A 25803-nucleotide genomic window follows, 5' to 3' on the forward strand; every position below is an offset into this window, starting at 1 on the left:
TATGCACACACACACACACACACACACACACACACACACACACCACTGAATTTCAATTTGTCAAAGGACATTGCAAGTATTTTCTATCTATGTATCCAGAAAAGTTGAATTTATTTCCTTTCCTAATAGTCTGGGAGTTGTATACAGTTATAGATGAATTACATAATTTCTGAATATAAAAGAAATTCGTGTAGGAAACATAGGCGATGTATGCAGAAACAATACGGCTAACTAACTCCTAACACAACCACCCAGAGGCTGTAAATAGTTTTGGTCTACTTCTTTCCAGATGTGTTTAATTTCAGTGATCTTTTATTTGAAAGTTTCCTCATCCCCATGAGAAGGAATGCAACAAACAGGCGAGGAGCTCTGTGTGGTTTCAAGCTTCGAGCGAAACCGCCATCCTCACAGCCACAAGCACTTCCATGGAATTTTTGGGCGCTACTATTTTCCTTTTCCAGGAAAGCATGCTATAATTTCGGATATTTAAGTTCCCCAAGCTTCCACGAAAGGGGTCTCCCGTCTAAAGTGACCTCAGAATTCCCAGAAAGATAAATACTTTGAACTTGGGGAATTCTGAGCGAGGGATTTCTATTTGTGCGAAGCACCAAACTAACCGGCTCTTCTCTTGGCCCGTGCAGGTTTCAGCTGGTGCAGCTTCGGGCTGGTCGCGCTCTCGAAACTATGGCGGCTCAACTGTGAAACACATGCGATCCTGGGCTCAGTCGCGGATATTGGTATTAAGATACAGGCAGGCAGATTTCTGAGTTCGAGGCCAGCCTGCTCTACAAAGTGAGTTCCAGGACAGCCAGGGCTACACAGAGAAACCCTGTCTCGAAAAACAAAAACAAACAAACAAATATACCAATAAAGGGGCGTGGTATGGCAGTGCATGCCTTCATACCACCTTTCAGGAGGTAGCTGGATTTCTGTGAATCGGAGGCCAGCCAGTCATAGAACTACATAAGTTCTAGGACAGCCAGGGCTATGTAGAGAGCCCTGCCTCAAACAAAACCAAGACAACCTCAAAGGGTAGCACAATCACAGAAAACGATCATTGCAATTGAAGTGTGATACAGCTCAGGGCAGCGATGACCTGTGAAACACACCCCCACCCCACTCCTCACAAGCTCAGGCAAGAAAGGACCTCTAACACGTATGCAGCGCACTTTCTCATCACGAGTGTGCGCCCTTCCATTAGCTTATGCAGTCCTGAATTAAAGGATTTTCTTTTCCTCGTGTACTGGTATAGTATACCCCATGGCTTATGATTCTCAAGATTACAACCACTTGCCCTGTCAAAAATGTTACAGGACAGGAAGCTTAGAGACAGTCTTCCTAGTTCTGTCTGTTGGCTGCCATGTGACTTTGGCTAAGGAAGTGTAGTTATGTGATGACGTCTAACTCAGCTCTCAGAGTGCATGAACTTTGACCTTTGCAACGGCACATTCAGTGTCTCCTCTTTGAAAGGAGGGATCGAGCAGCGTTCACTCACTCTGCACTCCCATCGAAACCACAGGCTCCAGCTCTCTGTGCTATCTGGTAATATTTGGAATTTGTTAAATCATTAACAGTCAGTTGTTTACAGCTCAGATTCTGACAATACGCTTTGATGTTCGTTAATTATCATGCATGTTTTAAAATGAGTTCTGAACCACTTCTCTGCCTAATTAAACCTCATTGAAATTGTTGAATTTTAAAGAAACATTTGATTTGCAAAAATAAGTTATACATTCAGTAATCTTCAGTATTTCACAAAGGACCCAGAAAATGCTTTTAAGTACTGCAAGGTAAAGTGAATGGGAGATGCCCTGAACTAAATGGTGTAAAATTTAGAAAGCATCATTTTCAAACTACACTCTTTGTGTTCACAAATTCCTCCTGATAATATTTATCCTGCTATTTTAATGGCCATTTACTCTCCTATTTAAAAGTCTATAAAATATCTGTAAACCTTAAAAATTAATTGAATTACTTAAGAAATCATGAATAAATTACTCTGTGGTATGCTTTTTGATGAACTCGTCCAGAAAAAAAATTGGAGAGTTTCTCTTCTTTTTAAATTTTTTTCAAGGGCATACAAGGACAAGGGCCATTTAGTATTTATCTCTTCCCATTATCAGTTAAATGTTTATATAGACATTCATTTGAGGATGTAGACACCTTAGATTATATCTTTACAATGGTAAGACAGATTCATATGTGCTTATATGTAAATTAGTGGAAACATATAATTCCTTTAGTTTCATTTCTTCCGTGCTCTGACAAGAGCAACTTAGGGGAGAGAGTGTTTATTTTGCTCACAGTTCCAGGTTAGTCCATCCCTGTGGGGACATCAAGGAAGGCCCATCACATGGAACCCAGAGAGCAATGAGTTACTGCATGAGTGCTAGTGATTAGCTTGTGCTTGCCTCCTCTTCTCTCTCTCCTTCCCTCTGCACCCCCCCCCGTGTCTCCCCTCCCCCACTTCCTCTCTCCCCCCTCCCCTCCCCTCCCCTCCCCTCCCCTCCCCTCCCCTCCCCTCCCCTCCCCTCCCCTCCCCTCCCCTCCCCTCCCCTCCCCTCCCCTCCCCTTTTCACCTAGTTCAGAGCCCAGCCCATAAACTGGTGCCAATCATACTCAGGGTGGATCTTCCCATGTCAATCTAATTAAGGCAATTTTCCACAGAGAAGCCCACAGGGGGATCTACCCTAGAATCTCCAGGATTTTCTAGAATGCATCAAGATAAAATTTAAATTGACCAAGACATCTTTTGCTAAGTTCTCTTGAAAATATGTGTATGTAACATTTGTATAAATGGAAATGGGAAAAGACATATAAGTTTAGGGTCCATTCATACAAAAAGATGCTTATTGGCATTTACAGTTGTGTACCTTTGAGAGATAATATTTAAAATATTTTACCAGATGGGAAAAAAGGCTCCACATATAAGCATATGGCATGTATCCATGTGCACACATTGTCGCTGCAAAAATACAAAGGAAATCAGTGGTAGAGGTTGGTGCATCACCAAAACATCTTATTTGTTTTGAGACAGGGCCTCACTGTAGGCTCTGGCTGCCCTGAAACTCACATTGTAGATCAGGGTGACTTCAAACTCACAGAGATCCACCTATTTCTGTCTCCCAAGTGCTGGGATTAAAGGCATGTGCCACTAAAGGTTTAAATTTTTTTATACATTTGTTTTAGAATGGTTTTTAGGTTCATAACGGAATTGAAAAAATGAAAAGATTTCCCATAAACCTTCTTCCCCCCAGGGATAAATATATACACAATTATAACCTTACCTGTTATCAACATTTGCTACTATAGAAATGCATTTATTCAACTAGAAGGACCTATCGTTAATATAGCCCAATGGTTAGCACTCACAAACCTCTAGGATTCACTCTGATGCTGTGTATTCTACTGCACAACCTAAGAATACAACCAATGCATAATACATGAGTACATTGTTATACTATCAGGATTTTTCCCTAAGCCAAGATTCTCCTGTGGAATTCATAGGTCAGTAACTGCATTACTTGGGGGCTGAGAGGCATGGCGAGCATCAGCCCACAACCAACTTGGACTACATAATAAGATTCTATTTCATTCATATCTTCTCTGTGCTACAGATACACATATACTTCTATTTCTATCCTGAGTCCATGCTCTTTTATTACTGTCACAGCTTCTTGTTTCCAGAATGTAATGTAGTCAGAATCACACAGAACATGGGCTTGTTACACTGCCTTCTTTCACTAGTAACATGCAGTGAAGTTTCCTGTGTGTCTTCTCATGGCTTGATGGCTGTCCTGGTTTTTGTAGCACCAAAAAACCCATTTCATTCTCTGAGTGCACCTTGTTTGTTTGCCCATATACCGAATACAAAATTGCCTTAATTTCGTTCAGGTTTTTGTAATGATAAATACGGCTGTTCAAGACATCTGTGTGAAAGTTTTGGGGTGGCTGTAAATTTCTGACTTTTTCTGGCAACTCTGAAGGAGCTCAATTGTTGCGTTCTATAAGATAAACTACAGTATATTTAAGATTGCGTTAGCTCCTAAACTGACTTCAAAAGTAGCTGTATCATTTCTGACACTGTTTAAACTGACAAAATGACAGCTCCAAGGGGAAGGTTTTTTATTGAAGCTATTCGAAAGAGAACAGCCAGAGGCCTCTGGAGTAGTTGAAGCAGAAAGAGAAACAAGTAGACTAAACGAGGCCAGTAGACTAGACATGGAAAGTGTCATCTGCAAGAGAGAACAGAAGAACAAAGGAGAGAGAATGGAGAAAATGGTAAGAGAATCAGGCAGAGAGAGACAGAGACAGAGAGGCAGAGACAGACAGGGAAACAGAGAGAGGAAAACAGAGAGAGAGACACAGAAATAGAGACAGAGACAGCGAGACAGGGACACACACACACACACACACACACACACACACACACACACACACACACACACACACAGGACATAGCTGGCTTTTAAGGAGAATGATTAGCTGTGGGGAAGAAAACTCATGGGTTATAAGGAGTTTATTGTAGAGGAGGAGGTGAGAAGGGCCAGATGTTAGCATGAGCTTTGAATAACATGTACTTGTGATACCAAGGCCAGCATGCCTTTGATACGCTGATAGGTGCAGTAGGTAGCAATATGCCCCTTCCCATGGGTAAGGGAAATGACTTCTTAGAGGGAAACCTAGTTCACAGGCTCCTGGGTCTTTAATCTAACTGCTAGAAAGCCTTCTGGATTATACAGGTTAAGCTCATTTTTGTAGTTGAACTGGTTTTTGGCTTTAGAAGTTCAGGGAACTGCAGTTTCTTTTGGGCCTAACAGTCACCACCAGCAGTGAATGGCAAGTTGGTTGATCTATACTGTTGCCAGCATTTGGGGCAAATAAGATTGGACATGAATACATTTTTCTTTGTTTTGATAAAAAGTTATTTAAAACAGCAATGATGTTGGTAAGATGATGAAGTAAGCTAATCAAAAAAGGGACAAATCTCCAAAGGGGAAAAAGTACTGTTAAGACAGTAAAATGTAAGCCGGGCGTGGTGGCGCACATCTCAGCACTCGGGAGGCAGAGGCAGGTGGATTTCTGAGTTCAAGGCCAGCCTGGTCTACAAAGTGAGCTCCAGGACAGCCAGGGCTATACAGAGAAACCTTGTCTCCAAAAAACAAAAAACAAACAAACAAACAAACAAACAAAAAACCAAAAACAAAAGGACAGTAAAATGTGGTTCTGTAGAGTGCTTTCTTTTGTCCCCCCTCCTTTGGGCACAGTCCACTTTTTTTTTTTTAATATTTTCTTCATTTACATTTCAAATGTTTTCCCCTTTCCAGGTCTACCCTTCAGAAATCCCTATTTCACCTCCCCACTCCCCCTGCCTCTATGAGGGTGCTCCGACACCCACTCAGCCACTCAGCCACTCAGGTCTTCCCGCCCTGGCATTCCCCTATATTGGGGCATCAAACCCCTTCAGGCCCAAGGGCCGCTCCTCCTACTGATGTCCAACACGGCCATCTGCCAATTATGTGGCCAGCGCCATGGGTCCTTCCATGTGTAGTTTTTGGTTAGTGGTTCAGCCCCTGGAATCTCCAGGGGCTCTAGCTTGTTGACACTGTTGCTCCCCGTCATGGGGCTGCAACATAGTTCCTTCAGTCCCTTCTCCAACTCCTCCATCAGGAACCCCTTTGCTCAGTCCAATGGTTGGCTGTGAGCATTTGCCTCTGTATTTGTCAGGCTGTGGCAGAGACTCTCAGGAGACAGCCATAATCAGGCAGGATGCTCATTTTCAAGGACTGGTAAGGGGAAATGGTTTTTATAGGGCACAGATCACAGTGTCTTTCTCAAGCTGGTGATCTATGCATGCACAAGGCTTCCTTTTGCAGTTATTTTAAACATATATGTCCATTATGTACTATGTAGTATTTTTACAATTAAAACACAAACTATTTTTAATATCTTTTCCTTATAATTCTTTAAAAAGGTGTTTATAGTACAATTATACAAATTATAATCAGTAGATGTACCTTATCTCTTTTGAGTGATGGGGTTCTTTTTTTCATCTTTAATTTTAATTGCAACACATTTATTTAAGAAACATAGAAGTTTTTTTTTTTATATATTTTAGATGTGCAAAATGTGATTTTATTAACAACATCTTCATGGCTGTAGCTAACATAGCCCTCTGTCCTTCGTAGTTCATCTAGGTTGGTCTAAAGAAGCTGTTCTCAAAGGGTGGTTCTGGACCATAGCCTGTGCATAGCTCTATGTTAGAAATGACTGAGCTGCAGTCTCTGTCAACTGAACCCATAGCTTTGGCTCCACATGCTAGCACTATGTGATTTCATGAGATGTTTGAGTATTCTGCTGTTATTTTGAATAGCTGATATAGAGTATTTATATCATACATTTATAAGTAGTAATATATATACATATATTTATATATACATACATATATATGGTATGAGTGTGAGTGAGTGAATAGTTAATAGATCCAGAACCAGTATGTTCTTTTAAAAACCATATAGTAACCAGTACTTTTTCCTTTATGCCAATTGATGAACAACTCTTAAATTACAAAATGAAAATAGTCTAATCCCATCATTCCTTTACATGCATTATACAAAATACTCTGTAAAAAGAAATTTTTCTTATATCTTTTTTCTGTAATTTAATGTCTCTGACAATTTCAAAGTTATTGAGAAGTTCAAAGAATGAAGTGAAAATTCAACTTTACTGAGATTGACAAATTCCTAACATTTGTTAATGTTTCTCTGTGTACATGTACATACACATATGTATGTATGTATGTATGTATGTATGTATGTATGTATGTGTATATATATGTGCGAATATATACATGTATATGTATATGTATACATACATGCATGCATATATGATAGAAGGCAACTTATAGAAATCATAACACTTGACTCCTAAATAATTCACTGAATTTTCGAGGAAGACAATCTCTTTTAAAACAATCTCAGTAATGGAATATCAAATAAATAACATCTTACATAGAATCCTTATCTTATATAGAATTCACATTTCTCCAGTTGTCTTCCAAATGTGCTTTATTAAAATTATTTTTGATCTCCAATATTATCTGCTGCATATGGTTCTCTTTTGTGAGACAGGTTTTCTCTATACAGTCCTGGCTGTCCTGAAACTCACTATAGAGACTAAGCTGGCCACACAGAAACTCACTATAGAGACTAAGCTGAACTCACAGAGATTTACCTGCCTCTGCCTCCCAAACGCTATTATTAAATGGATGTACCACTATGCCTGGCTACATGTGGCTCTTACGTTCAATAGAAGAGTCTCTCTTTTCCATGCATGTTATTTTTGAAAGCATAACTTCCCATTGCTTTAGGGAACGAAAGTATTCTTTGATATTTTTCTTGTAGTTGTATACAAATTAAATATTTTAATGAGAACTATATAAGTTCCATGATACATTTTAAAAGATTATATATTACGTTTATGAATGCTCTGTCTTCATTCACACCAGAAGAGAGAACCAGATCTCATTATAGATGGTTGTGAGGCACCATGAAGTTGCTGGGAATTGGACTCAGGATCTCTGGAAGAGCAGCCAGTGTTCTTAACCACTGATCCATCTCTTTTGTCCTGACCCCAGCCATGATACATGGCATTACTTCTAGGGTTGTAACAGGATAGATAATCTGTCCCATTACTAGGGTTGTCAGGTTTGATCACCTGGTTAAAGAGTTTTCCTCTAAAAAGAAGGAAAGTTCATCTTATGAAGAAGATTTCACTTAATTTAGTTAACAGTCATAGTGAAAAACTTAAAGTGAATTGTCATTGTCATATACAGATCTAAAGCTTAGCCTGGAGCTTTGCGAACAGCATTAATCTACAGAGAACACTACCTATTGGTTTCCCCAGGCTATCCACAATTCACCCAGGAAACCCTTTCTTATTAAAAAAAGAAGAAAAGGAAAAAGGAAGGAAGGGAGGAAGAAGGAAAGAGAAATGAAGGAAGGAAAGAAAGAAAAGAAATACTGCAGTTAAAACTTCTCTTTTTGTTCTTTTATCTCCATTAAATGGATGCCTATTAATGTGAACACTTACAGTCACCTTCTAAAAACAGTTGCTGGATTATGAAATTATTTTAAGCTCTCGAAATAAAAGAAAAAGAAATTTTACTTAGTTTCAGAAATACACACACACAAACAGTGTGCACTTATATACATACACACATATCTACTACAGTTAGCCTTCAGAGAAAATAATTTTTCTCTTCTTAAATTCTCAATATTCAAAACCAAAATTCTTTCCTTCGCTCTGTATATGTTTCAAGCAAATTTTGTTATGACTAGAATGGAAGACTAGCTTTGTGTATATTGTTGCAGTTGGTACAGGAAAACGAATCCCTCATCCCACGTGGTGTTTTGGAAGACGCCCCGCTCTTGTGTGACTTTGATGTCTGAGGACTATTCTTTGGCTACTTTATTAATCACATCATTTCAGATGTGAGTTTATTTTGACTTCGAATTCAGCCCCACTTTTACCTTAGTTGTTTTTTGCTACTCATCTTTCTCTGCTTCGTTCTTGAGTGCTCTGTGCAGACGCCCATGTCTGTCTGTCCTGTCCCGCCCTGTCCGTCCCACATACTTAGGAAAGCAGGAAGCCACTGTTTCCAGCTGAATTGCCTAACAAGAACATTTTTTAAAATTAATACGCGTTCATACATTTGATGTACTAGGTAGACTAACAAGATATAAGCCTGGCTCCTAACTGTTCTGAATAATCAAAACTTTTAATCACTGTAATTAATCTTTATGGGATTTATATAAGCAAGGACTGTTTGACATTCTTGCTTCATTTTTTTTTCTTTTAACCTAAAGATTTATTTATTTTTATTTCATGTGTATGAGTGTTTTGCCTGAGTGTATGTCTGTGCACCATGTGTGTGTGTCTGGTGCCTATACAGGTCCAGAAGATCCCTGGATGCCCTGGAACTGAAGTTACAGATGGTTGTGAGCTATCATGTGGGTGCTGGGAATAGAACCTGGGTCCTCTGGCAGAACAGCAAGTACTTTAACCGCTGAGCCATTTCTCCCATCCCCTGCCTTACTCTTTTGTGCTACGCAAAGACCTTGGCTATAGCTGAGTGAAGCATAACATAGACCCTGCATCTTCTAACTGGGGAGGGACCCTGCGTTTCTCAGCTTCTTTGCCATCCTGTAGCCTATCCTGTGGTCTCCTGGTGGGGGAGGGGGCAGGAGCAGTTTCTAAGGCATTAGCCAGCTTTTACGATTACAAGCCAAACTATTTTTTTAACTGCAGGATATTAGAATGTTCTTTTCAAATAGACTGTAGTATTTGGCTCCTAACACTAGCTTTCCATGCCCCATCACGATTTTCTCCATGGCAATGAGGAAGGGAAATGTAGCAGGAAATGTTTTGAGGCCAAGGCTACTGTAGGACAGTCATGGGTGGCTTGAGATGCAGTTCTCTGGAATTTAGTACCGAGAGTTACGTTCAAGAGTCGTGGGGGGTTTGGAGATTGTGGATGTGAGCACGAGTGAGCCCTTCTTCACCTGGTGTCTCAGCACCCCACCAGGAGGTCTGGATGGAGGGTGGGCACTTGAAGTCAGACTTGGAAGCCCTTGAGATTTAGGAGTTCTCAGAGTTCCCAAGGGAGCTTGAGCTCTCTCCTTCAGCAGCCCTCATGGTGGGGCTCGAGCTAGGAATAACCCCAAGGTATTTTCTCAGGTGTCAGTGAGTCAGCTTGCTCACTGACTGAAAAAGTACATGATTATTCTAACCAATAAATTCCATAGTTCTCCATGGCAGTGAATTAATCTGTTTTCTACAACTGTGAAGAATATATGGGCTTTTATTTTTTGAGTTGGAAAATATATTTATCTATAAGCGTTTTCTCCATTTACTTATCCCCCAAGAGACAAAGGATGATCACCTTCTAAGTCATATTTTTAAAAAGCTGTAAATCTTGAAAAGTATTTTATATTTAGCAGCCTCTTAATTCTTTATATATATGTATAAAAGTCTTTCACAAAGCACAATAAAAATAAAAGTTCCCCACTGTTTCCAGACTTCTACCCACACATTGCTGTCTTTAAATGTTCTTCTGTGGTTGAAGTCATTACTTATTTTAAAAAAATACAAAAAACAAAACAAAACAAAACAACCCTTTATTTCTGCTCAGAACAAAAATCTATTGTCAACAAAATGCCACAAAAGAATACATTCTTTTGTTTGTATTTAGAAGCTTAGTTTACTCTGCAGAAAAGATAGTCTGACATGGCTTATCAACACATAGGTAAATAAGATACTGGAAAAAAAGCCGACCTTCATTATCAAACAATACATTGTTATCAAACAAAAAAGCCATATGTAAGCAATGTACCTTGCGATTAGTATATTTCTTCTATAGAAGTTAAAACTTAGAATTATCCTGTTTCATGAACAGCTTGCTCATATACATGTGAAGGGGTCAGTTAACCACTATATGACCATTTAAAGGGGAAAAAAGTAAATGTATAGGCTAAAGTGGTAGGTTGATTTGTGAGTCACTCTTAAACCGTGAGTGAAGTGTTTTCAAGTTCATTTTAGTTTGTGTGATGACTAATCTTCATGGTCAATCAGACCCAATTGGCAGTGACCCAGGGGAAGACACAGCTGGGGTGGGGGTGGGGGGTGGAAGGGGCAGGGGGCGGGGAGCGGGATGTGAGTGGTGGGGAATGTGTGTGGCAGGGGATGTTTGTCGATAGGTGTTTCCAGAGGGGCTAACTGAGTTGGAAAGATCCACATTGAGTGTGGGTGACACTTGTCCCATGGTCGGGGGGGGGGGTCCACTCTGAAGGGAAAAAAATGAGAAGTAACTGAGCATTCTGTCCTGGCCTTGCTACACTCTCAGCTTCCTGCCCCACAGTTGGACCAGTTGTCACCGTGCTTTCTCTGCCCTGATGGACTGTATTTCCTCACAATGGTGACCTAAAATAAACCCTTCTTTCCATAGGCGGCTTCTGTTGGGCATTTTGTTACAACAGTTAGAGAAGTAATATGGAGAAGGTACCCAAGGTACTTGAATTACCGAAAGCCTGGGTTCTAGGATGATCACTTGACAGCAGCTGCAAAACGACCACACCCACCTTAGTGGCTACACTGCCAAGAGGTCAATCAATGGTTAACAGTTTCTTTCAGCCATGTAGCTTTGGGAGGAGGTAATTTTTAAGAAATGGCTTAGCTTCACCTTATACATAGCATGCACGTGTCCGTGTGCCTGCCTTGTTCCAGATCTGATGTGGCTGAATAACTAGGCTTAGGTCCCGTACTGAATGAAAAGCAAAAAGCCTGCCGAGCACAGTCATTTGCCTTCCTCTCCTTTCTTGTATATGTATTTATTCATTTGTTGATTCTGAGATAGGGTCTCTCTTTCTATATAGTTCTGGCTGTCCTAAAACTAACTATGTAGACCAGGATGGCCTTGAACTCCTCCTGGCTCTGCTTCCTGTATACTGGGATTAAAGACATGTACTTACATACACCTGGCTTCCCTCTGCTTTCTGAGTGCAGCTGCCCGAAACTCTTGCTGCCGGGATGGGCGGGAACTGTGAGCCAAAATGAACCCCCCCTTAAGATGCTTTTGTAAGATATTTTATCCTAGCACTGGAAAAGATAACGGATAGAGGATGTCCATGTTCTGCGTGTTGGAAGAATCTCAAATAAGAAATCAAGCAGGAGCCAGGGATCGAGGTGGTCAGCCCAGGGCAATTGAGGGCTCAGCTCAGGTTAGACCTGCTGATGCCATCAACAGAACCATGAGCCATCATTTTAGATGACACAACCTCAGAAGTAGAGGATAGCAAGCTAGTTGTTAATACACACTGTGCAGTGTAAAGGTTGTTTCATCGTTTACTAATAAGATCTAGACTGTATTATCAGTGAATTTGGCTAGTCTTCAAAATTATGTTGTGTCTGTACATCATACCACAATCAAACACACACATTATATCTTTTGGATCCTAAATTATTGTCACTAACTATTCAATGTTAAGTGTGAGAAAGGCAACTGCATCTCTTTTAGCTTGATTCTTTTGTATGAGATCTGTTATGGAAAACTCTGGAAGTATTGCTCTCTTCTCCTCTCACCTAAGGCTGAGAGAGAGAGACAGAGAGAGAGAGAGAGAGACAGAGAGAGACAGAGAGAGACAGAGAGAGACAGAGAGAGAGACAGAGAGAGAGAGAGACAGAGAGAGAGAGAGACAGAGAGAGAGAGACAGAGACACAGAGAAAGAAAAGAATTATTATTATTATTATTATTATTATTATTATATTATTATTATTCTGGGTCTCTTCTCCAAGTTTTCTATGGTATCAGAGGGAACAAGGGGGAGAAAAGTGTAGATTGATGCATAGATACAGTAGGGAGGCATCTATAGGGTCCAATAAGAAGTGATCTTGGTAGACTTGACATCTGCCTGCCATTTTGCAAGAATGGATGTAGTAGCTTTAATTAAAAAAACATATACTCATGACCCAGGAAACACATCATATAACACAGTAATCTGCTGGCGAGCATGCCCACATACATAAAGCCTTTCATGTCATCATTGTAATGTAAAGACAGCCACAATGTAGGAGAGTTATGCTTTGATAGTGGATAGATAATGTGCGGCAGCATCCTGTGTCTAGAGGAAAGATGGTGGAAGCCTCAAAACCATGAAACAGAATGTGTGACACATTTGTAAGGGTGCTGCGCCTCTGGAAGTTGGGGTCCCCTAAAAGAGAACCACCAATGAAGTGAGGACTGGCAGCAGTTTCAAAACATGCCAATTCCATATTTTTCTTAGAAACAATTTTTTTCTTAATTTTTGTAACTGAAGTCTCTTGGAGTGTGTATAAAGGACGTTCTGTACATATTACAGAAGGGCGTGAGGTAGCAGATTATGATACTAGTAAATTCAATTTACGTAGCTACATAGGACTTGGGATTAAGATGTTAAAATTCCACTTATTTATTTGTGTCTGTAAGCATGTTTATGCAAATGGATGTTTGTGTGCCAGCAGACTCTTGTGAAGATCAGAGGACAACTTGAGAACTCAGTTATCCTCTTCCATCATGTGTGTCCTGGGGGTTGACCTGAGGTCATCTGGCTTGTTAGCAAGAACCTTTACCTGCTGGGCCCAGGAGGTCAGCTTTTATTAATGTTTTCAGATATAATACCTTAAATAACCCTTGAAGTGAGCATTTTAGTTGAAATAAAGTGCGTTTCATTAACTCACTCCTTAATCCAACTTGTACTAGCAGAATATTCATGCTGAGTCAGACTGGAGATGTCATAATGATTAAGAGTAACACATATGTGTCATTGGGGACCAAAGAGAGATATGAAGACCCTTCTGTTTACAATTGGTTGGGTATTTGGCTACCTGGATTTAAAAAAATATCAGAGCTTTTTGTTGGTAGAAGTGGCTTTTTTAAAAGAAGGCGATCCAAAGACAAGCTGGGAACATACATCACTCGAATTATGTATCTGGAAAACTTAATGTTTAGAGGAAATGGATGTGGGAGGGGCCAGCACAGCTGAGGTCGTGAATTCAATTCTTTCCCAAAGGAGATTGTTACCCTTGAATAGATTTGTTGCAACTTGGCTTAATTCATGGGCCTGTGCTAATAGTCTCTGATAGCTCCCTGATTCTGTTTTATTATTATTACCAAATTTATGTTACCATTCAGGAGCTAGGGTTACACCATAGGTTTGTTCTCAGAGCCAGACCGAAGGTTTTCAGACACATAAGACCCAGGAATGTGAAAAGCCAACCCCAGTCTCCTGGAACTAAATAAATCCACAACCCAGCTCGGATCTGCAAAATCCAGCAGGCAGAGCATATGGGGACCAGGCCAAGCACATTTCCCAGACCTGCAAAGTAAGCAGTGATCAGCCTCCAGCAGAGAGACTGGTTAAATGACGAAGCCAGCAGCAACCCCACTGCCCAGCAAGACCTCAAACGAAAGAGCTATGTCTCCAGCTACACAGCTCAAGTTGCAGCTTGACTCATTTACTGAACAGAATGTGGTGCCTAAGATAGCCCACTGAATAACAGAGTTTGATAACAGCAGGCAGCTTTTACCTAGACTCAATCACTTTTGGTTGTTGAAGTTGGACGTAAGCCACGGTACCTGGTAGAGTTAATGAAAGTCTGAGATTGTGGCAGTTGGTGCACTGCATGGTCACATGCAAACATTTTATCAAAGGTTTTAATGTGGCTTTTTTCCATCTTGTCCTTTATTATTTTCACTTGGTTCAAGAACTCTTTTCACATTTCTGTGAGGGTGTGCTTACGTGTACATGCAAATGCCTCTGGGTATATGTGTGTGCATACATATGTGGGCATATATGTGTGTGTGTATCCATGGGTGCATAGGTGTGTGTGTGTCTGTATGTCTATGACACAATGCCTGTAATGGGATTTTGCGGCATATGAAAATTTTCATGGGGTTAAAGAAAACAGTCTTGAAAAAGAAGCCACATATGATAAAATAAACAAATGTTAAAACATATTTATTATACAGTGACATCTATGCTTATTTATTAATGCATTAGATAACAATATCTAGGGATGAATATATAAATTGTATAATTTCAAAATGGGGATGAGAATAGAAATTTTTTTACATTTATTTTTGTTTTCGGTGTATCCCAACTGAAGTTTTTCTTCCCTCTACTTCTCACAGTCCTCCTGACTCCTCCTCCGTTTCCCTTCAGAGCAGGTCCCAGTGAACACAGTATAACAAGCTACAACAACTAAGGAAGAACCCTTATCTCGTGGCTGGTAAGACAAGCCAACGGGGGAAAAATGGACCCAAGAGCAGACAAAAGAATCAGAGATACCCCTGCTCTCATTGTTACCCACAGAACATGAAGCTATACAACTGTAACATGTATGCCAAGGACCTAGCTTGGACCCATGCAGACTCCATGATTGTTACTTCAGTCTCTGCTTCAGTCTGTAAGACCCTGTGAGCCCTGGCTAGGTGATGTCTGTGGGCCGTGTACTCTGAGTATCTATGGCCCTTTTAGCTCATATAATCCTTCCCCTCCCTCTTCCATGAGGTTCCCTGAGTTCCAAGAGGATGCTCCCAATGGAGATCTTCACTTTGGGTTCTCTTTCCACCTAATGTTTGGCTGTGGGTCTCTATGTCTGCTCCTAGAGAATAGAAGATATTGTTGAGGTACAAGGGATGTGCCAGCTTTTGAGCCAACCTATGTATAAAAAATTCTACGTGTGTCCTCTTACATGGCTTCACTCACCTTTCTTCTGTTACAGTACTGAATCATGACAGGCTCAACACCTTTTGTTTTGTTTTGCTTTAAAGAAAGGATCTTACTATGTATCCTGGGCTAGCCTTGAACTGATAACTCTCCTGCTCAGCCTCTCAAACACTAGGATTATAGGTGCACATCACCATGCCAAGCTCCTTTTGCTTTTACACTACACAGCAACCTTGTGGATGAGGGCCTGTTCATGTTCAATTCTAGAGATGAGGGTGGAAACCCATACCCTTGTGTAAGTCCTTCTCATTTCCTATTGAGAACAGGACAGTTCATTTACTTTGCTTTTCAAATCCCTGAGGATGACTTTGTCTCCCGAGCTGTATTCCTTCCATCTCTTCGCTGACCTTTATTGTCTCTGTCTTTCCCTGAAGTACTTTCCATGGGATGCAAAATCCTAATTCACGTGACTGGTCCAAGGTTGAGGTTACAGAGAGCTAAGTTCCATGGTGAGGTTAGAGCTCCCCAGTCTTTTATTTCTTAATTTCACTTGAGCATTTGTCTGTAGGATGCTTAGACTTTCCCTGTTGTTTCCCATTCTCGTCATTTATGTGTCAATTAGTCTAGAATGCTTTCTCGGAGGTGTCAGGTTGAACAGGAGTTTCTCCTGAACTTTGCTGTAGGGATCAGTGCCTTAGCATCCATGCATATCTGTCTGCTCATTTAAGAATCATTTCTTGGGTTTTGTGGTAGGGGAAAGTGGTCCCTCAAGTTTAGTCATGTTCTGACCCCTAGAAAGTGGAAATGTGAGATTGCATGACAATTATGAACTAAATTCATGTATTTAAGTCCTAACGACAAAGAGTATGACTGTTCTTGAGACCTGGGCCTTTAAGGAAGTAACTAAAGTTAAATGGAGTCAGAGAACAAGGCCTTATCCTAGAAGAAACATTATTTTCATAAGAAGAGAAAGAGGAACCTTGAATGGTCACATGAGCACGAAGGGCAAGCCCATGTGTGTGTGCAATGTGAAGGCAGAGATCTACATGCTAAGAACACAGATCTTAGCAAAAATGTCAGTCCTGTGAGCCCCTGGATGCTGGATTTATAGACTCCAGAACTGTGAGAAGATAGAATGTTATTGTTTGCCTTCACAGTCTTTGGAGATTTTCATGGCATCTGTGGCTGACCAGATCACCCACAAAGGAAAAGCAAGACTGTGGAAGGAAATGAGGTTGCCAGGAGGCTGACTGTGGCTTATCAAGATTAGATTGAGACCTCCGGCAGCTAGAAGTAGAAGATAATAATTGATGCTGTTTTAAGAATTGATCATTTGAACGGGATGATGGTGGTGCACTTCTTTAATGCCAGTACTTGGGAAGTAGAGGCAGGAGAATCTTTGTGAGTTTGAGGCCAACCTGGTCTGCAGAGTAAGTTCTAGGACAACCAGGGATATACAGAGAAACCTACCTCCTAATTGATAATTTAGGACTGAGGTGTGGCTCAGTGGCAGAGCAGATGCTTAGCATACAGAAGACCCTCGGTTTAATCCTCAATCATGAGAAAGGAATAATAAGTAAGTAAGTAAGTAAGTAAGTAAGTAAATAAATAAATAAATAAATAAATAAATATCAAGCAATATTTAATGTTGGCAATTTCTTATAGCACCAAAAGGAAAATGATACCAGTGCTTCCTAATGTTCAAGTAACCACAGAAACATATTGGTACTATCAACTCAGGTCATATTCTACCACAGAGCTGAAAACTTCCTGTGATGAAGGATCATGTCTCACTTAATTGTAAGTTCACTTAAAGATAGGTAAAAAAAAGCATTGTCTTTATCACTCTGCTGCCTCACCGAGGTGCCTTTATGTTCCATTTCTCTTCTTGTTATTTAGAGACACTTCTGGTTGCTTGGGGCCCACCCACATAATGCAGAATATCCCTTCCCACCATTACTAGACCAGTAGTTTTCATTCCCTTGAGTCTGTGGTCTCTTGATTAATGAGCCTCTTTGGATGTATTTTCTAGCATAAAACACACTTTCCAGATGTGCATAGGGCAGAGGCGAGCAAAGTCTTATCTTCTGTAACCAGTATAAAATGCTATATGAACTATACTAGTTTTTGTAGGAATAGAGAAATCACTTATTAATCATGTTTAGCCTCAAATCTGTTTTTATATTGCAAAGATATATTAAGTTGACCTCTCATAATGCCATACTTTTACCATTGATTATTTGAGTCCAAGAGTGCAGAATTCACTTATCCACTTCCAATATTATTGTATTTATAGTCTTACATTCTTTCTGAACAAATTTACAATACTCACCATGTAAAACATCAAGTTTCCTCTTGATTGAATTCAACATTTATTGAACCAAGTGCCTAACATAGCACTAGATGAATTGGGCCATCTGTAGAATTAATATTCTATGTCACTATATGTGAGTATAAGTTTGATGAATTGGGCAGAGTTGAAATTAGAGCCCTTTCTAGAAAATGTGGGGAATCCATTCATCAACACCTTCTGGATATTGTCAGATATGAGCTATTCTGACCGCACAGTCTCATACAATTCCCGTTTCTTCACCTCCTTCCTTGTCCTGAAACTTAGCCAAACACCTTTTGGAAATCCAGATGAATTACACTACTATTTCACATCCATGGAGTCATATGTTTTAACAAGGAAATGAGCTTAGATCCTATACCCATGTACCTGTTAGAACCTAGTCCTAAGCTACGAGTGTTACACCAGGTGCACACACTCTCTTCTCTCTTTCTTTGCTTCTTTTAGGGATTTCCTCTCTCTATCTGTCTGTCTTTGTCTCTGTCTCTCTCTCCGTTCTCTCTCTCTCTCTCTCTCTCTCTTCCTCCCTTCCCTCTTTCCTTCCTTCTTTCGCTTTTTTTTTGAAATAGAATACTAGCAAATAAGAATTAAAAATATCTGAAGGTAACAAAAATCAAATAGGACTTTGAATTGTTTCCTCTTAAAGGGGAGAGTTTGGGGCTGCTGAAATTGATGACAGGATTAAAACGGTTGTCAGGAAAGGGTATCAAAGAGATACTTTGGAGAAGATACGTGAAGAGCTTGTATTTACAGAGTTGTGATTTTCCGTGCATCACCGAGGATCTTGTCTCAGCAGAAGGCTGCTCGGTGCGGTGCGGTGCGGTGCGGTGCGGTGCGGTGCGGTGCAGTGGTCTGAGATGCTCCTTAGCAAGGAGGCCCTTTCACGGCTTCACTCAGCCAGGCGGGGAAGTGAGGGCAGCTTTGAGGAATGTGCTGAACTTTGCAAGAGGTGATTTTCCAGCTCTGGGGCAAGTGAAATTAAAATGTCTTCAATGTATGTGATACTCTTACTTCTAAGCCTTATGGTTTAACGCGTTGGCTGGAGCAATGTTCTGACAAAGCGGGTGGTGAGAGACTTAACGACATAAGCAGGCAGTTCAAACACGCCTTTTCTCCTGCTCACTGGAACACACTATGGTCCCCACGGTGTGAAGAGGCCCACAGCACTCTGGCTGCTAACTTGGGTGGAGCACTGCTTGCCTGCCTTCTGAAACCCTGCTAGTCATCTTTTCCTTCCAGTTGCCAGAAACATTTTTCTGCTGTCTGCTCTTCAGATGTGTTGACGATGTCCCTTGTCTCTAGAATGGGAGGGGCTATGCTGTATGAGGCCCTCAGATGTCGTTCTGGCCTTACTATGACCATTGCTCTTCTTTACTCCTTTTGGACTCTCGGCCTCCAGATGGTGTAGCATTTCATGGTCACGTCCAGTCCTCGTTATCCACCATTGCTTGCTACTATTCACTATTTAGATTTCCTGGCCATCATCCACTTTCCCCAAATGTCTTTCCCAACTGCACTTTGTCTTTCCCCACATTGTGGAGAGAGCAGTTACATTTGACATTACTTGAGTGATAATAATGCTCTTCAACAATAGAGACAGCTGGGGATACAGCTCAGTGGGTAAGAGTGCTTGCTGTACAAACACGAAGACCTGAGTTCAAATCCCCAGCTGGTACAACAGCTGGGTGGAGCTGTGTGTGCCTGCAACCCCTTCACCTGGAGACTGAGACAGGCAGGTCTCTGGGTGCTCACTGCATAGCTTGCCTGGACAAAACAGTTCCTGAAAAGAAGCCATGCTGCTGAAGGGTGTAGACTCTACAGAGTTGAATTCATCTGTTCAAATTTTAACGAGTAAGCAAATGTTGGGATGCTGTAGGTCTTGAGTCTAATTACAGTTAGTCTAGGGCTTCATTGGAAGCTCTTCATTGCCCAGCTCTGTGTCTGACTTAATATCCTTGTGACTTATTATGTGAAAAAAAAAACATTTTTGGTGTATTAAGAGGCCACTAGCTTTTGGTAACCCCAGAGCTAAAAGCATCATCACACAGCACCTGAGGACCAAAGTGATGTAACTGGGCTGTGTGTTTTAATATAAAATGACCCCAAGGAAAAGTAGGTTTCCTTCTTGACCAAAATCTATGGTGTGTGTAGGGCGTGTGTGTAGGGCGTGTGTGTAGGGCGTGTGTGTAGGGCGTGTGTGTAGGGCCCTTTGCAGCTTTACCTGGTCTAGAGGCCAGAAATGCCATATGTGTTTTGGTGGCTCTGGTCTGTTTTCTGCTTCCTTTTTTTTTTATTATTTCTTTTTTTTTTATTTATTACGTATTTCCTCAATGACATTTCTAATGCTATCCCAAAAGTCCCCCATACCCCCCTCCCCCTACTTCCCTACCCACCCATTCTCATTTTTTTGGCCCTGGCATTCCCCTGTACTGGGCATATAAAGTTTGTGTGTCCGATGGGCCTCTCTTTCCAGTGATGGCCGACTAGGCCATCTTTTGATACATATGCAGCTAGAGTCAAGAGCTCAGGGGTACTGGTTAGTTCATAATGTTGTTCCACCTACACGGTTGCAGATCTCTTTAGCTCCTTGAATACTTTCTCTAGCTCCTCCATTGGGGGCCCTGTAATCCATCCAATAGCTGACTGTGAGCATCCACTTCTGTGTTTGCTAGGCCCCAGCATAGTCTCACAAGAGACAGCTATATCTGGGTCCTTTCAGCAAAATCTTGCTAGTGCATGCAGTGGTGTCAGCGTTTGGAAGCTGATTATGGGGTGGATCCCTAGATAAGGCAGTCTCTAGATGGTCCATCCTTTTGTCGCAGCTCCAAACTTTGTCTCTGTAACTCCTTCCATGGGTGTTTTGTTCCCAATTCTAAGAAGGGGCACAGTGTCCACACTTTGGTCTTCATTCTTCTAGAGTTTCATGCATTTGGCAAATTGTATCTTATATCTTGGGTATACTAAGTTTTGGGCTAGTATCCACTTATCAGTGAGTATATATTGTGTGAGTTCCTTTGTGATTGGGTTACCTCACTCAGGATGATGCCCTCCAGGTCCATCCATTTGCCTAAGAATTTCATAAATTCATTCTTTTTAATAGCTGAGTAGTACTCCATTGTATAAATGTACCACATTTTCTGTATCCATTCCTCTGTTGAGGGGCATCTGGGTTCTTTCCAGCTTCTGGCTATTATAAATAAGGCTGCTATGAACATAGTGGAGCATGTGTCCTTCATACCAGTTGGGACATCTTCTGGATATATGCCCAGAAGAGGTATTGCTGGATCCTCCGGTAGTACTATGTCCAATTTTCTAAGGAACCGCCAGACTGATTTTCAGAGTGGTTGTACAAGCTTGCAATCCCACCAACAGTGGAGGAGTGTTCCTCTTTCTCCACATCCTTGCCAGCATCTGCTGTCACCTGAATTTTTCATCTTAGCCATTCTGACTGGTGTGAGGTGGAATCTCAGGGTTGTTTTGATTTGCATTTCCCTGATAATTAAGGATGTTGAACATTTTTTCAGGTGCTTCTCTGCCATTCGGTATTCCTCAGGTGAGAATTCTTTGTTCAATTCTGAGCCCCATTTTTTAATGGGGTTATTTGATTTTCTGGAGTCCACCCTCTTCAGTTCTTTATATATATTGGATATTAGTCCCCTATCTGATTTAGGATAGGTAAAGATCCTTTCCCAATCTCTTGGTGGCCTTTTTGTCTTATTGACAGTATCTTTTGTCTTGCAGAAGCTTTGCAGTTTCATGAGGTCCCATTTGTTGATTCTCGATCTTATAGCACAAGCCATTGCTGTTCTATTCAGGAATTTTTCCCCTATGCCCATATATTCAAGGCTTTTCCCCACTTTCTCCTGTATAAGTTTCAGTGTCTCTGGTTTTATGTGAAGTTCCTTGATCCACTTAGATTTGACCTTAGTACAAGGAGATAGGTATGGATCGATTCACATTCTTCTACATGATAACAACCAGTTGTGCCAGCACCATTTGTTGAAAATGCTGTCTTTTTTCCACTGGATGGTTTTAGCTCCCTTTTCGAAGATCAAGTGGCCATAGGTGTGTGGGCTCATCTCTGGGTCTTCAATTCTATTCCATTGGTCTACTTGTCTGTCACTATACCAGTACCATGCAGTTTTTATCACAATTGCTCTGTAGTAAAGCTTTAGGTCAGGCATGGTGATTCCACCAGAGGTTCTTTTATCATTGAGAAGAGTTTTTGCTATCCTAGGTTTTTTGTTATTCCAGATGAATTTGCAGATTGCTCTTTCTAATTCATTGAAGAATTGAGTTCGAATTTTGATGGGGATTGCATTGAATCTGTAGATTGCTTTTGGCAAGATAGCCATTTTTAAAGTTCTGAATAAACTATTCCACAAAATAGAAGTAGATGGAACTCTACCCAACTCATCCTATGAAGCCACAATTACTCTGATACCTAAACCACAGAAAGATCCAACAAAGATAGAGAACTTCAGACCAATTTCCCTTATGAATATAGATGCAAAAATCCTCAATAAAATTCTCGCTAACCGAATCCAAGAACACATTAAAGCAATCATCCATCCTGACCAAGTAGGTTTTATTCCAGGGATGCAGTGATGGTTTAATATATGGAAATCCATCAACGTAATCCATTATATAAACAAACTCAAAGACAAAAACCACATGATCATCTCGTTAGATGCGGAAAAAGCATTCGACAAGATCCAACACCCATTCATGATAAAAGTCTTGGAAAGATCAGGAATTCAAGGCCCATACCTAACCATGATAAAAGCAATCTACAGCAAACCAGTAGCCAACACCAAAGTAAATGGAGAGAAGCTGGAAGCAATCACACTAAAATCAGGGACTAGACAAGGCTGTCCACTCTCTCCATACCTATTCAACATTGTACTTGAAGTCCTAGCCAGAGCAATTCGACAACAAAAGGAGATCAAGGGGATACAAATTGGAAAAGAGGAAGTCAAAATATCACTTTTTGCAGATGATATGATAGTATATATCAGTGACCCTAAAAATTCCACCAGAGAACTCCTAAAACTGATAAACAGCTTCGGTGAAGTAGCTGGATATAAGATTAACTCAAACAAGTCAATGGCCTTCCTCTACACAAAGGATAAACAGGCTGAGAAAGAAATTAGGGAAACAACACCCTTCTCAATAGTCACAAATAATATAAAATATCTTGGTGTAACTCTAACCAAGCAAGTGAAAGATCTGTGTGATAAGAACTTCAAGTCTCTGAAGAAAGAAATTAAAGAAGATCTCAGAAGATGGAAAGATCTCCCATGCTCATGGATTGGCAGGATCAACATTGTTTTCTGCTTCCTAAATGCCTTTCTGGTGCTCTTCACAGGGGGTCATGTTAGAGCAGAAATAGTGTTTGGGTAAGAGAATCAAATCTCTGCCTGGGTGGAGACCTAATGTTCAAGGTGAGCTGTTCCTTCACTTTGGCTAAGGGGCCATGCTAAAGAGATGGGGGGGGGCAGCGAGGGGTACTTTCCCTTCTCAGAATCCCAGCCCTTGGTGCAGTAGCTAATGGACAGCAGCCATACAAAAGTGATCAGTCTGCTTACTTTTCAGAGTTATTTAGCTAAAGGGTATGGCTTTTCCCTTTTCCTCCTGCCCTCTCCTCCTCCTGGTTTAAGAAATATTCATTGGTCTTTTCTGTCAAACACTATACAACTTCTGTTTAGGACAAAGAACTCAAATCTTTTATCTCTCCCATCTTGTAAAAACCTTTATGCAAATGTTCTAATCTCCCACAATTTAGCCTTTGTTTACAAAGACTCTCAGAACCCGAAGTGATTTAAGTGGCTTCCCACTTCTAAAACTAGCCAATCACAAAAGACTATGAAGTCAAACCCCAGCCTATGGTGAAATGAGGAAGTAACCGCCTGCATTAGAATCAAACCTAGTGCCTTTGCAGTCTCTATGTGCTTCTCTTCTTTTTTTGTGAGTAGCAATTTCTTCTGACCAGAAGTTTGCCTTGTCAAGGCTCTTGCTTTGTCACCCTGGATGTGTTTTTAATGTGGACAGAAACTGAGATTGTACACCTTGCCTCCTGTGGGTTTTCATTTAAACTCTAATAAAATTGTCCTTGAGCTTAAATTCTTTAGATGAGATTAAGAACCCCAAGAGGGGACCCCAATTTCCCTGGTAGTCCACCCATTCACACTACAATATTTTTTGAGATTTCGTAAGACTCATGAGAGCTGAAAATTGTAATCAGTTTCTTGAGCTCTTTCTCCTCTTTAGTGTGTCAGCCACCACAGTCAGTTTCCAGTGAAATGGGTACTCTCAGCTTTACGAGCAGCAGGCAGAGCAGCAGACCAGGAGGCAGTGTATTGAGAGTCCCTTTCTGGAGGGAATAATCAGAAATGCCATCCTAAGTAACAGAGAGGACTAAAACTTTGTAGAGATAGAGTAATTCATGTTTAGCCCATTTGAACAAAATGTTCTGCACCTAAGCAAAATAATGGCGACTCTTAAAGAATACATACTTGATTGAATTAAAAGCTAAGTTATTATGGCTTGGCTCTAAAATGTCCCCATCTGATGCTTATGAACCACATACATGCCTGGTCCCCAAGAAGGCCATAAGAAGGTTTCAAATCCCTTCTGGAACTGGAATAACCAATGGTTATGAATTACCATGTGGATGCTGGGAGCAAACCCAGATCTTCTCCAAGACTAACAAGTACTCATAACCAGTCTTGTTATTTGATTATTTTTAAAAAGAAATATTTTAAAATTACATGTATTTTTGTATTCATCCCTACTTTCCTTCTGTCCTTCTCAGATCCCCTGTATAATGTTCTTTCTTAACTTCAACTTTGTTTTCTTCTTTCTTTTCCTTCTTTTTCTCCTCCTCCTCCTCCTTCTCGTCCTCCTCCTTGTCCTCCTCTTCCTCCTCATCCTCGTCCTTTTAAATAACTCCTGAGTCTGATTGGTGCTGATCTTATGTGCATGGGTTTGTGGACATCTGTTATAGCATAGTTGAATTTATTTGCTTTTGAAACTCCTTGAGGGGCTGAGTATGTGGCTCCGTGACAGAGTGCATGTTTAGCCTACATATTTAGGATTCAATTCCTAACAATGCAAAACAACAAAAAATAAAGTTTGGAAGGAATCAAAACACCATACATAGAGCAAGTTCCAGAAGTTACTCCAGCAAGAACAGTAACTATACCATGCAGGAATGTAAACATCACACACAGACCAACTCCCAGAAGTTACCCAGAGAGAAGATCAGGAGCACCAAGGAAGCCATGGGATGCAGAAAACTGAGCAAAATGACGAGAAGCCACATAAGAGAGAACCTAACACAAACACTCGTGAGCAATCTATCTTATCTATCAAAAGTAAGTGTGGGCTGGAGACATGACACGATCCTTATGAGTACCCACATCATGGAGTTCAGAACTGCAGGTAACTCTAGCTGCAGGGTATCTGAAGCTCCCCTGGCCTTTGTAGGCACCTACAGGTACGTGAACAAACATACACATATGCACATAAAATAAAAATAAAAGAAATCTTTTAAAAATATTAAATAAGTACTGAACAGGATTTTTAGAAACTATGGTGTCAGAGATAAAGAGGGCTTATGCTTTGAGTGTAAAGACTCCATGGGTAATTTCATGTGATGCTATGCTATGGTTTTGAAGTGTACTATATAAAGGCTCATGTGCTGGGGACTTGTTCTCAGCTGGCTCCACTATTTTTTTTTTCTTTTTAATTTATCTTTTCTATATATGTGAGTACACCACTGTCACTGTCTTCAGACACACCAGAAGAGGGCATCAGATCCAGTTACAGATGCTTGTGAGCCACCATGTGGATGCTGTGAATTGAACTCAGGACTTCTGGAAGAGCAATCAGTGCCCTTAACCACTGAGTCATCTCTCCAGTCCGGTTCCACTATTTTTGATGCAGTGGAAGGTCTAGGAGGCACATCGTCCTTGAAGGAAGTAGGTCACTGGGTGTAATTCCTCACTGATATCTTGCCTCTGTCCCCTTCCCATCTTTCTGCTTGCTGTCTGTCATGAAGTGTAGAAACTACTCGACCACACACTTCTTCTGCCATGATGTTCTGGCCAAACACAAAGAGGCAAAGCACATTCTGGACTGAGCTCTTTGGAACTGCAAGCCAAAGTAAGTCTTTCATCCCTCAAGTTT

At 40.8% G+C, this 25803-nt stretch overlaps 1 long non-coding RNA gene across 3 annotated transcripts in view; it reads left to right on the plus strand.

Annotated features, from left to right (window-relative positions):
• Positions 1–1423: 1423 nt before the first annotated feature.
• Positions 1424–25803, plus strand: part of Gm20619 (predicted gene 20619) — a 128764-nt gene continuing 104384 nt past the window's right edge. For all 3 annotated transcript variants that reach the window (NR_136905.1, NR_136904.1, NR_136906.1), the window contains exon 1: positions 1424–1542. This is a non-coding gene — a long non-coding RNA (predicted gene 20619). The remainder of the gene's footprint in view (positions 1543–25803) is intronic.

The sequence above is a fragment of the Mus musculus genome, chromosome 6 (assembly GCF_000001635.26).
Source record: "Mus musculus strain C57BL/6J chromosome 6, GRCm38.p6 C57BL/6J".
NCBI classification, from domain to species: Eukaryota; Metazoa; Chordata; class Mammalia; order Rodentia; family Muridae; genus Mus; species Mus musculus.